The sequence below is a fragment of the Mus pahari genome, chromosome 5 (genome assembly GCF_900095145.1).
Source record: "Mus pahari chromosome 5, PAHARI_EIJ_v1.1, whole genome shotgun sequence".
Classification (NCBI taxonomy): Eukaryota; Metazoa; Chordata; class Mammalia; order Rodentia; family Muridae; genus Mus; species Mus pahari.
The window spans coordinates 9299265-9315476 of NC_034594.1; positions in this window are offsets into that span (position 1 = coordinate 9299265).

Consider the following 16212-nt stretch of genomic DNA (forward strand, 5'->3'; position numbering starts at 1 on the left):
TTCTTTCTTTCTTTTCTTCCTTCCTTTCCTTTCCTTTCCTTTCCTTTCCTTTCCTTTCCTTTCCTTTCCTTTCCTTTCCTTTCTTTTCCTTTCTTTTCTATTCTTTTCTAATTAAAGATTGTTCAAAGGAGAACAGGCACTAAATGTTTCTCTTTCCTGATCAACATCCATAATAACCATAATGACTCACGTGTGCGCGTGCACACACACACACACATACATACATACATATGGCACACACATAAAATTGTATTTATTAAATAATTATGTAAAATAAATATTACATATATATGCATATGTATAATCAGGAAAGAATGGGGAACATGAATTTCTCCTTTTTCTTTTCTTTCTCTTTTTCTTAAATTTCAACCATTCCATATGCTCCATCATCACTGCTTCCTCCATCTCCAACATACTCGTGTTTGTCTCTAAGTATGTATGGTATATAAGTGATTGTTAATATTCTCGTGATGTGTATGTGAGGATACATGTAAATGTGTGACTTGTGGAGGGTCTGACTTAATTCTTCAAATTTACTTTTGAGACAAGGTCAGGAATCTTTTCTGCAACAGAAGCCTATCAATTCAGGGCAGCATGCATTAGGAAACTGCCTCTCTGCTGTCTGTCTAGCGTTGGGGTATTGGTTCAACTTGACAGGCAAAAGATGCAAGGGCTTTCTATGTGGTTCAGGCCATCAGAACTCAGGCCTTTGTGCTTTTTTTGTTTGTTAATTGGTTTGTTTGTTTATTGTTGACATTAAAATTTAATTATACTTCTTCCTTTTCTTTTCTCCCTTCAGATCTTTCCATATAAGGCTCCCTTCTCTCCTTCAAATTAATGGCTTCATTTTAAACTAATTGTTATTGCATGCACATATATATTTCCATATCTATCTATCTATTCCATATAATGTTATTTATGAGTCCATATAATGTTATTTATCCATATATTTTGAGTCCATATAATGTTATTTATCCATATATTGATTTTAGTGCAGACTATTGGTCAGTGGGCAATGAACTGGTGTGCTTTTCCCTAGGAATGACCACCTCTCTTGTGCCCCGATCTCCTTGGTTGCCTACATGGCTTTGTATAGGTTTGAGATGTCATAAAATTTTCTCTATCTAGTTTGGCAGGATCAAAGTGCCATCATTGTTTAGCTCACATTTGGGCTATCATGTTCCTGAGACTTGATGGATGTAACTAATGATATTCCTGGAAGATATACTCATACGACTAACCTTTTGATTATCTGTCTCTTCTGGTCTTCCAGTACTCCCTTTTTTGAGTGTTTCCTGAACCTTAAATTCTGGAGTGTTTTGTAAATAGATCCATTGGGACCAGGCTCCCTATTTCTGCATTTTATTTGGTTCTGGTTTTCTATAATGGTTTTATTTGTTGGTCTGTAGCACAGAAATAGAAAAAAAAAAGTCAACTATTTTTAACATGATTATTTTTGCCCTGTACACCCAGGGATATTAGAATAGACAAAATTGTCATTATTTCTTATAATTTAAATTATAAAGTTGTTTCTGTGACAGGAAAGTGACATGAAGCTGATATGGAATAGGGTAAGTGCATTTCTCAAGCAGATGGAGAGGACAAAAAGTGTTAAATCAACAATTTTCCATTCTTTATCAGGACTCACATTGTCATGGAAGCAGTCCAGCATGAAAAGCAATATGTCATTTTACAAATCAATTGTAAGGAAAATAATTGTTACTAATGTGTAAATACACAAACTGTTTTATGGATTTAAAATGATGCTTTTTAAATAAAGGCACATCCTTGATGTTTGAATTATCTATATTCAAAATATTTCTAAAATTATTTTATATTATTTATTCAAGGCTCAAAAATTAAAAATGAACATCATTGCTCAGAATCCAACTTTTATGGGAACACTAGACCTGTGAATATTACAGGAAGGTGGCATGATTTTTTCCAAAGATCATTTATTATAGTTTGAATGCATTTTAATAATTGATACAACTGAGAAAGAAGTTTAGTGTTACAGGTAGTAAGTTGGTGGCAAAAATGAAGGCATAAGTTTCTATTGTATACAGGGGTGGCAGTTCTGAGCACAATGAATGTTCAAAGTGTCAATGTTAACAACTTGCCATATTCTTGAAATTTCTGTCTTAGTAGACATTAATTATAAATATTTAAAATATTATGTATATTGACTTTTGTCAAGGACCATTTAAGTCAGGCTAAGGCTAACAGATTTCCTTCCTGAAGGTGGGCCATGACTTTCACATGGTCTGTGATGGGTGAGCTCTATGAGGTAAGGTATCAAAGAGACTTCATCAAAGGATTGCTTCTTGCAGCTGATATGCCTTTGCTGTCATTATTAAATTAATATAATATTTCCTGGACATTATCCTTTTCTATTTATAAGATTTCCTGAAGATCAAATAAAGGTGAACTTCATGAATTAATGGTTCTATAGAATTCATGATTTGACTCAAATAATTTTTAGGAAGAAACATTTTAGAGTTGGTTTTAGTTGCTTTAATGGAAAGATGTAAAAGAAATGTTAGAATTACAAATAGACTGTGCTCATTCCTCATAATAAAAAGTAAAGGCTGAAAAATGAGAAATCTAGAGAGCTTTAATAATCACACTAAAAGGAACAAATTTGTATACAGGGAAAAACCTTTAGGTCTAAGGATAAAGCCATAGGTAAGTGCTATAATAAGACAAAGTCCTGTAAAAACTGTTGCTTTTAACTTATACTCATCATACAGAATGAAACACTGCTTTGAAATTAATATCAACATCCTTATTTAACTCCCATTTTATGTAAAATTTTATCTCTAAAGTAGTTTTCTAAGAACTTTTGTCAAGAAGGTATTAGAAATTCAAAGAATAGAAATCAAGTTGATGGCTTGGTGGGCGTGGGCAGGGTCCTCTTCCCCATCCATCCATCCATTTATCCATCTATCCATCCATTCTAATGTATATGTCTGTTTGTTTATATGTACATATGAAAGAATATGCATATGCAAGCATTAATGAACACTTGTGAAGTTGATGAGGCAGATGACTGGAACTGGCCAGAGTGTGTGTGTGTGTGTGTGTGTGTGTGTGTGTGTGTGTGAATATATGTCTAAAAGCTATAATACGCTGAAAACACCAAATAAAAGGTGAGATGGACATTTTTCACTGGCATGCATGTGTTTTTCCTGTGAGTGATTTCATCTTACTTTTCTGGATTACAAAGTGTCAACCAGCCAAGTTAGTAAGATGCTCCTTGTTGCCTGGACAGAGGAAAGAGCACCAACAATAAATCTTTTACTTAATCCCTACCTCGTCCACACTGTTAGCAATGAGTGCCAATAGGCCCAGAGGCCTGCGGCTTCTGGCATCAGAGTAAGTTAAAGTCAAAATAGGTATACCTTATTACAGAAAGCAACACTAACCTCTCAAGAAACCAAGTCTTGCCCACACTGACACTTTTTCTCCATGGCTACCTTCAAGAGAGAACAGAGCTGTTTTCCCTAGCAGAGTAAATATTTGTTCAACTTTTTACAAATTTGTTTGTAAGTGAATGGAATGAGTAAAATGGATGTAAGCTAGAAAACACTGTGAAATTTAAATGTAGTGGTCAGTCTTATTAATCAAAGTTTTTTTTTTAATTTTCTGCAATGTAAAATTTTAAGTTCTATCTTAAAATACTCATGGTTTGATGAGATGACCCTTGCCAATTTTTCAGAAATCCAGAATGTAGTTTTTAGAACTGAAGTCAAGTAGCTTTAATTCCATTTAACTCTGGCTTTAGGTAATGTGCCATCCTTTTGTGTTTACTACAGGTACAAGCATATACTTGAATGCCCACACACACATGAACACATGTGGAAGTCAACATGAATATTTCAAACAATGACATGCAGAATGTTCAGGGAACATTGAGGAAGAGAAAGTGGAAAAATTGTAAGAGCCAGAGGACCAGGATTACTAAGACTAGACAGTGCCTTCTATAGATGACAGGGATGCAGTATCTCAGTCTCAGAAATGTGGGTGGCTAAACAAGACCTGAAAAATAACACCCTTTGACATGTCAATTGGAAGGAGTAAATCTCTCAACCTAGTTAAAAAGCTACACCTAATTAATATCCTATGGATTAGAGGGAATTTATCTTTTATGATGAATCCTTGACACATTGTCCATTCCCAAGGGAAACCCTTAAATACAACATATCTGGGACTCAGCAGGTTGATACACACACACACACACACACACACACACACACACACACACATTCCTGCACTCAAACAAATATATATATATATATTTTTTCATGTGTGTATGAAAGAGAGAAAGTGAGACATATGTGTGTGCAATAATAACAATTAATAAATAAAGAATATGAGGACAGGAATATGAGGGGGAGTTAGAAGTACATGCAGGAGGTGAAATGAAGGGCAGAATAGTAATATAAATACAATATTCATATATGTTACAAAGTAACAAAATATTTTAAAATGAATAATCCTGCCTTTTATAGTACAGATTGATATTTGCATATTGAAATATTTTGAAACCATCATCTAATCCAATCATAATGCAGAGCTGGACTACAGTCAGTAAATCATTTATATATACATACATATTATATGCATGTGCACATATATGCACACATACACTTATATTTACTTGTAAGCATCATTTAAAAATCTAAAGAATAAAAGAAAACAAGGTTGTTCCAAAGCAGAAACTAAATTTGTCACTGCTGCAAATCCCTCAGAAATCAGAAGATAATTATTAGTTTTCCTGATTATATTCAAGAAGTCACAATGCTAAAGGTGAATGAATACTCATCCATGTATTTTTTCAAGAATGGAATTACTTTATCTGGCAAAGAAGTTGATGTGATAACCTATGAATAGAGGTTATAGGGAAACTATTGCGCCTTGGTCCCTCAGATGCCTGTGTAAGAGGGTGGATCAGATAAGCTTAAGATAGTTTTTAATAGCTGCCTAAGAAATTGTGTGGACACTTTTAATGAGCTCATCATTCTGACAGGAAAGAGTAGCTGCATACCAACGGGTTCAAAGAAAATAGAATGGAACCTGCCTAGCCATCACTACTACCTAGCCAGAGTTAAGTTAATCTTCATTTCTCCCCTCCACATTCTCCATCAGGGAGTTGATGCCAAAGAAAGAATAAAACACAAGTATTGAGTCAACTTTAATATATAAAGGTTTACTTAACCATAAATAAAGCTATCGTGAGGACATATAGATGGTTTATCTTGCTGTATACCAACTCTGAGGAGTTATTTAAAGTTAAAAGCCATAATTGTAGGAAAACAGAATCACACAGTCAAATTCTCCATGGAGTTGAGAGTTTACAGTTAACTACTTGTGGAATCTCGAGTTCAAAGAAGAGAGAAGTGAGATTGAAGCAAATTTATAAGTTTTGATGTATTAGTAAGTATGTTATGTATGATGACTTTAATTTCTCCCTCTGACCTCCTAACTGGATATTTTGTTACTGAACACTTCAGTGATGTGAACCTTTTAGATTATTTTTGATTCCTACACTTGTTTACCTTTTATTTTATATTTGCTGAATTAAATTCATATTAATAGTTCTTAATATTTCTATACAGTAAGGTAGTTAATATAAAACTGAAGGATACTGTTGTTGCTAAATTCTTAATATAATGTTCTTTATTGGAAATGTGGTAATGAACTAGTTATTCAAAATTAAGAAATGTGTCTTTCTTGATGAATCTTTGCATGATAAATCCATTGGTAGCTTCTAATGACTTTGAATCATTGTATGATTCTAAGTGAAATTGTAATTATATAATTTTAAATGACTCTGAGTAGAAAAACTTACAGTTAATATTAAGCAATTCTTCAAAATGCATTTAACTTTAAATTTTAAAGATAAAATTCTGTAGTATCACAATGAGATATTATTGAGAATTGTGTGTTCATTATCCCATTCTAAGAAGAATCAATATTTTCACTATCTACATTTTTATACTTGTGAAAAAACACAATATTACAATAGGTTATGGTAAATACAATGAAAAAATGTTCATTTACTAGATTAAAAATATAGAATATAACTGATATACCTTTTTGGCTTTGAAAAATAAACACTGAATTAAATATATTAACAGAAGAATGAAAGTAGCAAGGCAAAGAAGTCACATGGCATTGTTTTAGAATGTACCCCTATTCTGACTAAGAAAGCAATACAGGAATACTGTCGCACATATTCTGTGGCTTCTTGTATGTAATCTACCATGGAGGTAGTTTGACATGAGTGAGAAATTAGTTTCTATGTGTGTTCTGTTGTAAAAAGCCTATTTCTTGCAACTTTTATAGAAGCCGTTTTATCATTTTTCAATGGACATCATCAAAAAGTCTATTGTGCTCTCAACAATCAGTAGAATAGCTTGAATAGCTTGCAAATGTTATATATATATATATATATATATATATAGCTTTAGATGGAGCTAAGGGTTGAACCCAGTCTCCATCTCTCATTCCACAATTCTTTCTACTAAGTTTACAATCAGGTAATAGAAATCATTCCATCCACTACATTCTGCTAAATCACTATTTCTAGAATGAGTGTGATGGTCATCAATTTGACTACTTCTGGGATTCATTACTCCCAAATGTCTAGGTACAGTTGTTAGGGATTTTTCTTGATTGATTTGTTTGAAATGGGAAGACCCAACCTAAAGCTGCATCTTTTGAGGTGGTAATATTGACATTCTATCTTGGCCACTCCTTCTGGTGGTTGCTCTTTGCCTGCTTGCCTTGATCTTACCTACAAGCCCCTTCCTTCACTGGCTTTAGAACCTATGTCTTTAGGATTCCAGTGTACAATGAAGTCCACCTGAGACATCCAGCCTGTGGACTGAACAACTACTGGATCCATGGGCTTTCTATAGGGAGTCAGCCATTGTTTGAGTAGTGGGACCATAACCTGTAAGCTATTCATATATATATTTCATTCCATAGTTCTAAAGAACCCTTCGCTAAAAGAGTGTGTCTGTCACCATGAATTAAATGTATCATGATAAAGTACTTGGACCACATCCTAACTGACAATGAGGTCCTAGAATTTGTTATACTGTTTGTTTTAATATTAAGTGGAATGTCAAGTGTTAACATTATCTTTAAAAATTACAGTGACTATTGGAAGAAATGGGCACAGGGGAAAAGTTCCTTAACAGAACAGCGATGGCCTGTGCTGTAAGATCAAGAATCAACAAATGGGACCTCATAAAACTGCAAAGCTTCTGTAAGGCAAAAGATACTGTCAATAAGACAAAGAGGCCACCAATAGATTGGGAAAGAATTTTTACCAATCCTAAATCTGATAGGGACTAATAGCCAATATATACAAAGAGGTCAAGCAGCTAAACTACAAAATTCAAATAACCCCATTAAAAATGGGGTACAGAGCTAAACAAAGAATTCTCAACTAAGGAGTACTGAAGGGCTGAGAAGCACTTGAAAAAATGTTCAACATCCTTAATCATCAGGGAAATGCAAATCTAAACAACCCTGAGGTATCACCTCACACCAGTCAGAATGGCTATGATCAAAAACTCATGGAACAGCAGATGGTGGCAAGGATGTGGAAAAAGAGGAACACTCCTCCATTGCTGGTGGGATTGTAAGCTTGTACACACACTCTGGAAATCAGTCTGGCGGTTCCTCAGAAAACTGGACATAGTACTACCAGAAGATCCAGTAATACCTCTTCTAGGTATATACCCAGAAGATGTTCCAACTGGTAATAAGGACACATGGTCCACTATGTTCATAGCTGCCCTATTTATAATAGCCAGAAGCTGGAAAGAACCCAGATGTCCCTCAACAGAGGAATGCATACAGAAAATGTGGTACATTTATATTACTCAGCTGTTAAAAACAATGAATTTATAAAATTCTTAGGCAAATGGATGTATCTGGAGGATATCATCCTGAGTGAGGTAACCCAATCACAAAAGAACTCACTTGATATGCACTCACTGATAAGTGGATATTAGCCTATAAATCTAGAATATCCAAGATACAATCTCTAAAACACAAGAAAATTAAGAAGGAAGACAAGCACGTGGATACTTCATTCCTCTCTAAAATAGGGAATAACATACCCATGAAAGAAGTGGCAGAGACAAAGTTTGGAGCTAAGACAAAAGGATGGACCATCCAGAGACTGCCCCACCTGGGGTTCCATCCCATAATCAGCCACCAAATGCAGACACTATTGCATATGCCAGCAAGATCTTTCTGAAAGGACACCGATATAGCTATCTCTGTGAGGCTATGCCAATGCCTGGCAAATATAGAAGTGGATCCCCACATTCATCTATAGGATAGAACACAGAGACTCCAATGGAGGAGATAGAGAAATTACCCAAGGAATTGAAGGGGTCTGCAACCCTATAGGTGAAACAACAATATGAACTAATCAGTACCCCCAGAGCTCGTGTCTCAAGCTGCATATATAGCAGAAGATGGCCTAGTCAGCCATCATTGGAAAGAAATGCCCCTTGGTCTTGCATAATTTATATGCCCCATTCAGGGCAATGCCAGGGTCAAGAAGCAGGAGTGGGTGGGCAGGGGATCAGGGTTGGGGGGTGGGTATAGGGGACATTCTGGGATAGCATTTGAAATGTAAATGAAGAAAATATCTAATAAAATAAGTTAAAAAAGAAGTTTAAATAATGTTACTATATTAATATTTCATGAATAAATTATACATACTATTTATTCTGGCAATTGGCCCCACTTTATAAAATATGTATATATAACTAAGGAGATGATTTCTTATCCCATATGGTTATTAAATAAGTTCTATTTATTTACATAAGACAAAAATTCTTTGTTCTATATAATACAGTTAAATTCATAGTTTTGTAATGTAAAGGACAAACATAATATTTCCCTTCTGTGGAATATTTTCTTTAACCATCATTACTAGTTAAATCAGCATTTTCTCTCTCTTCTCATTATCATTACACATCATCCAAGTATCACTCTATGTTTTCCAAGTCTAGTCTTGTCAGCAACAATTCCATTGAGCAACTTAAAATGAAGAAATACCGCAAGTACAAATGAATTTTACTAAATTAATATCAACAAATAACCAAATTCCAAGATCTTGACAAACATATATGGATTTTCACATGTCATCTTCTGTTTTCCTTTTAGCACTCAGTATTTATAAAGTTCCATTTATTCAACTTTCTCTAACTAGGATCTAATGATTTTATGACAATATAAATTAAATACATAAAACAAAACACATTCGGGTATATAAGTGTCATATAGGCATTTCTGGTTCTTTTCTCCTAGTATTTTACTTATCACCCTTATTATTATTATTTTTTGAACTGGAAGGTTTTGTGTTTTGTTTTGTTCTTACTGTTGCTTGTATGTATATGCTTTGTCTCTTTCTATTTATTTATTTACACTCCAGATTGTATTTGTCTCTTTCTATTTATTTATTCATTTATTTACACTCCAGATTGTATTTGACTCTTTCTATTTATTTATTTATTTACTCCAGATTGTATTCCCCCCCGTCATGCCCACCCTCCAACTGTTCCACAACACATAACCTCCTCCCCAACACCCTGTCTCTAAGAGGATGTCTACACCACACACACCCCTACCCCACCTGACCTCTAAACTCCCTGACGCCTCCAGTCTCTTGAGGTTTAGGCTACCCTCCTCCTCAGCTTCTTTCAACCTTTCCCTAATTCTACCATAGGGGTCAGAAGCTTCTGTCCATTGGTTTCGTGTAAATATCTGCATCTGACTCTTTCAGCTGCTTGTTGGTTCTTCAGAAGTGTCATCACACTAGGCCCATTTTTGTGAGTACTCCATACCTTCAGTAATAGTGACAAGTCTTGGGTCCTTCCTTGACCTGGATCCCTCTTTGGGCCTGTCATTGGACCTTTTCTCCATAGACTCGTCTCCATTTCCATCCCTGCAATTCTTTCAGACAGGAAGTTAGGGTCAGAGTTTTTACTGTGGAATGACAACCCCCTTCCTCATTTGATGCCCTGTCTTCCTGCTGGATTTGGGATCTATAAGTTGCCAATCTGTGGGTTACTTTATCTTTGAGTCCTGAGATTTTTCTCACCTCCCAGGTCTCTGGTGCATTCTGGAGGGTCCCCACAACCTCCTACCTCCTGAGGTTGCCTGTTTCCATTTTTCTGCTGCCCCTCATGGCTTCAGTTCTTTTCCCTCATCCAATACCAGATCAGGTTTCCTGCTCCCATCACCCCCTGTCCACTTTTCCTCCCAAATCCCTCCCTTCCTCCATATATGTGATTGCTTTGTTCTCCTTCCCACGTGGGACTGAGGCATCCTCACTTGGGCCATTCATCCTATTGATCTTTTTGAGTTCTGTATACTGTATCTTGGATATCTTGGGTATTCTATACCTTCAAAAAAAAACTAATGTCCACTTATTAGTGAGTACATATCACGCACGTCCTTTTGGGTCTGAGGTACCTTTTCTCTACATTAGAAATGAATATTGTATACACATAAACCCAATCAGTTTCTTAGAATTGGTTGTAGAAGCTCCTTTATCTTGATTTCCTTGTACTTGTTCAGTGGTGCATTCTCATTTGGCTAAATTTGCTTCCCATTAATGACCCTTCTTCCAATCAAACCCATTCCAGGTGTAGGCCCAGCTCATGGACAAAACTTTCAACTAGCTTTTTAGTTTCATTTTTAAAATTGTTGTTTATTGATTTGTTCAAGGCACAAAGAACACAAGTGAAAGTTCCCATACATAATAAGAATATTTTTCTAGCCTCTAATCTCCTGCCTACTTTCCCAAAGCAGACTTAGTATATGTTGAAGCCAAGAAGGCCATAGAGGCTAGCCATGATTTCTGCCCCCAGCAATATATCTACAGAAAGCTCACAGCCCTGAGCATATTGCTTTGCTTAACCCAGAGATTACAGAGTAGAAAGGTCCATCTAGTTCACTGCTACAAGAAATTACATTTAAAGCAACTTTCAGAACACATGTCAGAGAGCAATTAAAATCATTAACTGTCAATATGAAATAAAACAAATTCCCTATGCCATAAGAACTAGAAGACATGGTGGGTATATCACCGGTGTGATGATAACAAAGGAGCTCACAAAGCTGGTTTCAGACACTTTGGCATTTTATTTATTTGATGAAACGTTTTCATTTTTAGTATCACAAAATGTTGGGAAAATGAATTAAATTAAAGATGCTAGAATAAGGATATTAAGTAGAGTTATGAATAATTAGAAACAAGTTGGAATTTGTAACCATTGTGAAAATGCTGGGAAAGAACAGCAACAAAATAATCAAATTTAGTTACTAATACAATGTAAATTCATTAAAACAGGAGTAAAACTGACACCTTACTATAATTGTATTTGCATTCAGTTATAGGGAAATTTTATACGTTTTAATATTTATTCTTGAATGAAAATGTTCTTAGGTGTTCTAATGAAGTAAGTATTTTCTAAAATATATGAGAAAGTATCTGATTCTGCAGGTGTTTCTAGGTTTATTAAAAGAAACAATTCTACAAGCAACATTTATTTTATAGAAAATAATCCCATCAGGGACTGTCCCTGTAGCAACTACCATGTGAGTACTCAGGCTGTGTCATGCAGCTGTTACTTCAGAGTTGAAACAGCCACAATGGAATGGAGGATTGAAGCTCCCAAGACTCAAATTGCTCACAAATAGAAAGAAAGAAAGAAAGAAAGAAAGAAAGAAAGAAAGAAAGAAAGAAAGAAAGAGAAAGAAAGAAATAGAAAGAAAGAAAGAAATAGAAAGAAAGAAAGAAAGAAAGAAAGAAAGAAAGAAAGAAAGAAAGAAAGAAAGAAAGAAAGAGAAAGAAAGAAAGAAAGAAAGAAAGAAAGAAAGAAAGAAAGAAAGAAAGAAAGAAAGCAAGCTTTCAGTCCTCAGGAAGCTCAAAAGTTAACATGCTTCATGAGTTCATGCCCTAAGATTATATAAGCAATGAATAGTTACTGTCTTGATTTGCTTTCTATTGCTGTGCTAAACACCATGATCAACATAACTTGGGAGGGAAAGGTTCATTTGTTTTTTATATCAAAATTATAGTCAATCACTGAGGGAGTCAGAGAAAGAACTGAAGTAGGGGCAGAAACAGAAACTATGCAGGAAAGCTTCTAACAGGTTTCTTTCCACGTTTTTTTCAGCTTGCTTTCTTATACAACACAGGGCCTTCTGCCTAAAGGAAACACTACCTACATGGGAGTGTGCCTTCTCACATCAGTAATCAAAAAAGAAAATGCATCAATATTAAATCAGAGTATTTCCTTTATTATACATTCCTAAGATTTTATGTAAGCATCCCAATTATGTTTTAATACTATATACCTTAAAATTTCTCCCAGCCTTTAAAAATTCTATTATATTAATGTACTCATGTGGCACACAGGTATACACGGAGAAGACACATTCATTCACATAATATAAAAAATAATAAAGTTTAAAGAAAACTTTAAACCTTTTCAACACTCCAAAGTCAAATTCTCTGAAAAAAACACTAATGTCAAGAATTATAAATATGCAAACAACAAATTAAGAGTACCTGAGTTTTCTTTAAATATATGGAGTAGATCAACCATGGTATCTTTAAAAATAAACAGACAAACAAAATGGGTTACATACTTACTTAAAAAATTTCAACAGTGTAAAATGTTCAGTGCTGAACATCTGGGAATCACTAATAATCCCCAGGGGTTCAAAGGACCTGGGAAATTCCACTTCTTTGTCTCTGTCATCTGCAGCACATATATCTAGCTTACCTTCTAGCCTCAGGTCAGGTCCTTGGCACCCACACTGCTGTCCTTGGAAGTTTCTCCATAGTCCTGGCATTTCCAGCGTCCCAGTGTTTGCAAGGCTACCCGTTACCAATGGCATCCTGGCTTATTTTCTTAGGCTTCCATATTGCCACAAGATGCCAATCCTTAGGATCTCTCTGTGATATCTTAAAAGCATAAATAAATTAAAAATTTAAAAATATTTCTGTATTAATAATACTTTAAATATTCAACTATATTTTGTAGCTGAATATTATGTATCCCAGTGCTGGAACGGAGACTTGCCGTTCTGGATAAGCCCCAATCTTACAGAAGACCTGAGTTCAGTTCCCAGTATCAATTTTCAGCTACTTACAACTCTAATTCTAGCTCCTGGGAATCCAAGATCTTCTGAAGGTCTTCACAAACAAGGACACCCATGTTGACTTGCCTGTACAGAGACAAGCATGTTACAGGATATATGACCACACTGTGAACCCCAAGACTGTGTTAGTTTTCCTTAAAAACAAAACAAAACAAAACAAAACCTGTTCTTATTTTTGTTGTGGCTCACTCAACCTTAGCACATACCTTAAATTCCTCTACCTGGTTATTACACACCTTTGATTTAAAAAAAAAAAAAAGGAAGAAGAAGAAGAAGGTAAAGTTAGTTTGTAGAAGGAAGTAGCCATGTTTGAATGTGATGTCTAATTGAGGAGTAGACAAAGTGGCAAATCAGAGAAAGGCTTGTCCGAGTGGGAAATGCCCAACTTTCATGAGAACAGACAGGAAAGGGAAGCTATTTTAGAGGATAGCACTGAAAAGAAGGAAGTTTATACTGGGACAGTGGTACAGGGCCTGGTTGCAGAGAAATAAAAGGCTAGATATAGATGAAGGCAAAATGAGCCCTAGACTGGGGAGCCAGAAGATTAGAACTTCATGTAAACCAGTTCTGGCATTGAAGGTTTTACTCGGTAATAGAAGATTTGTTTAGTTGACTCTTCCCACATTCCTTCCAAAACCCTCTTTTCTACTTCTCACAATTTAATCTTTCACTCCAGTTTTTCATTGTAGCACACCTATCAAAGTCTTAGAACCTAGCACCTATATGTAAGAAAAAATACAGAATATTTTCTTTGTGGGTCTGATTTGCCTTACTGTATATGATTGTTTTCTATCTCAATTTACTTGCAAATTTTACAGTTTCATTTAACAGCTATATAATGGTCCATTGTGTAATGAAACATTTTTCTTTTCTATGCATCTGTCGATGACTCTTTTGTCTGTATCCAATTTCTGGCTATTCTGAGTAGAGACATGATGAACATGAATAAGCAAACATCTCTGAAAGTCGGATGTGAAGTTCTTTAGGTTTATAACTGGATCATGAGGAACAGCCATTTCCATAGTAGCTTCCTATGATTTCAATAGTAGCTGGGCAAATTTATACTCCTCCCATTCTCAGTAAGTGTTCCCCATTCTTCTACATTCTCCCTAGCATGATATTGTGGGGCAATGGGCTATGCACAGACAGCATGGTCTCCAGTCAAGCTGAGATTTTGAACCCCATTGGTACTTGATGGGTGTTAATTTCCATCTACATGGGAAGGAAGGTATTCGATCATGTCTCCTGGACCCCTGGCTCCTGTCAATGTTACTGCCCCCATAGTTCCCACAAGGGTGGTGTGTGGCTAGCAGTCATGTAGATAATGTCCCAAGCTTTTGTCATTCTGGCTAGACTCCTAACCACAGTTGCCTAGCAACAGCAAGATAGCCAGCCCACTATAAGAGGGGCTGCTTGGCTGCTCCTCACTCTTTTTAAGCTTTCTTACTCTCTAACTCTCCTTCTCTCTCTCTTTCCCTTCCCACCTCTCTCCCTAAGCTTTTGCCTCTCTTATTCTCTAGCCCTCTTTTCTCTCTCTCTTCCCCCTTCTTTCCTCATGGCCATGGCTGGTCTCTCTCTCTTTCTAACTTCTCTCTTTCCCCTGTCTTTCAATTATGAAACTCTAAAACCATAGACAGTCTCCAGAGTTTCAAAACACTGGAACTCTACTACATATGTTAAAATTCCTTTTTGTTTCTATAAAGGTCAGAAGCTTCCAGGACTAGGCCTAAGTTATCTTACTAAGGGAATAAGCCTCAGAGACAATTATTTCAGGAAAATAAAAGGTACTTGTGCACAAGCATGCATATATATAATCTCTTCAGAAAATGATTATGTCTTAAATCAATCTTCAGAGATGCTAATTATCAGGATTCAACTGTATTTAGTCTTATCCTTTGGTCTTTGCCTTGTATATCAGCATATTAATTGATAGTTTCTATTGAAGAAAAAAAATTAAGCTCAGAATGTTAATGCCCAGCTTCTATGCAGGTGACAGCAACCTGAATGGAACTGAACAACTGAAGGTAATCTGAACACTTTACACATTCTTCTAAATTAATATGGATGTGTTGTTGTGAACCTTCAGTTATGTTGCTTATTGCCATGTGAAAAATGGCAAGTGTTGAGCGATGTGTAGCAAACAGACTTTAGAAAAGGCAATAGGACTACACATTGACTAAATCTTAAGGAATACAATGGAAGAGGGAACAGAAAGATTGTCAGAGTCAGAAAATCAGGGAGTTACTTTGAGCCAGTGTCTTCTTGAAAAGTCAGAAGCTGCACCCTTAAACTCTTACCAACATGACTGCTTGGACATGAGCTGAACCAGGAAAAAAATGAATAGATATAATAAAGTAGAAATGGAAAAGACCAACAGGCCTCAATCTTATACAAATATCCAGTTAAATAAGCACTGGAGAGACACACACACACACACACACACACACACACACAGAGAGAGAGAGAGAGAGAGAGAGAGAGAGAGNACACACACACACACACACACACACACACACAGAGAGAGAGAGAGAGAGAGAGAGAGAGAGAGAGTCATCCCAAGGGATGATCACACCAATTGTCTAACCAATATACAGTGGTTAGTCCTGAAGACATACATACAAGTGACATTATTCCGACTTAGCAGGAATTTATGAATATATATATATATATATATATATATATATATATATATATATGTATTATGGAACAAAACTTTACATGTCATGAATTTAAAAGAAAGAAGAAAAGTATAAGGAAGGGTTGGAGGTAGGAATATGGAGGAGAGACATTATGTAATTATATTATAACCTCACAAATAAAATAAAGTAAAATTAAAACAATGTCTTCATACACAGAAATGGAAAGCTAGGTATCCACATACAAAAAAAAAAAAAAAAAAAAAAACAGAAAGAAAGAAGAACAATTAAACCAAAATCTTGATGATTCCAAGAAAAATATTATTGTGAGTTAGATTATGATAAACAAAAGATGAGCCAAAATATT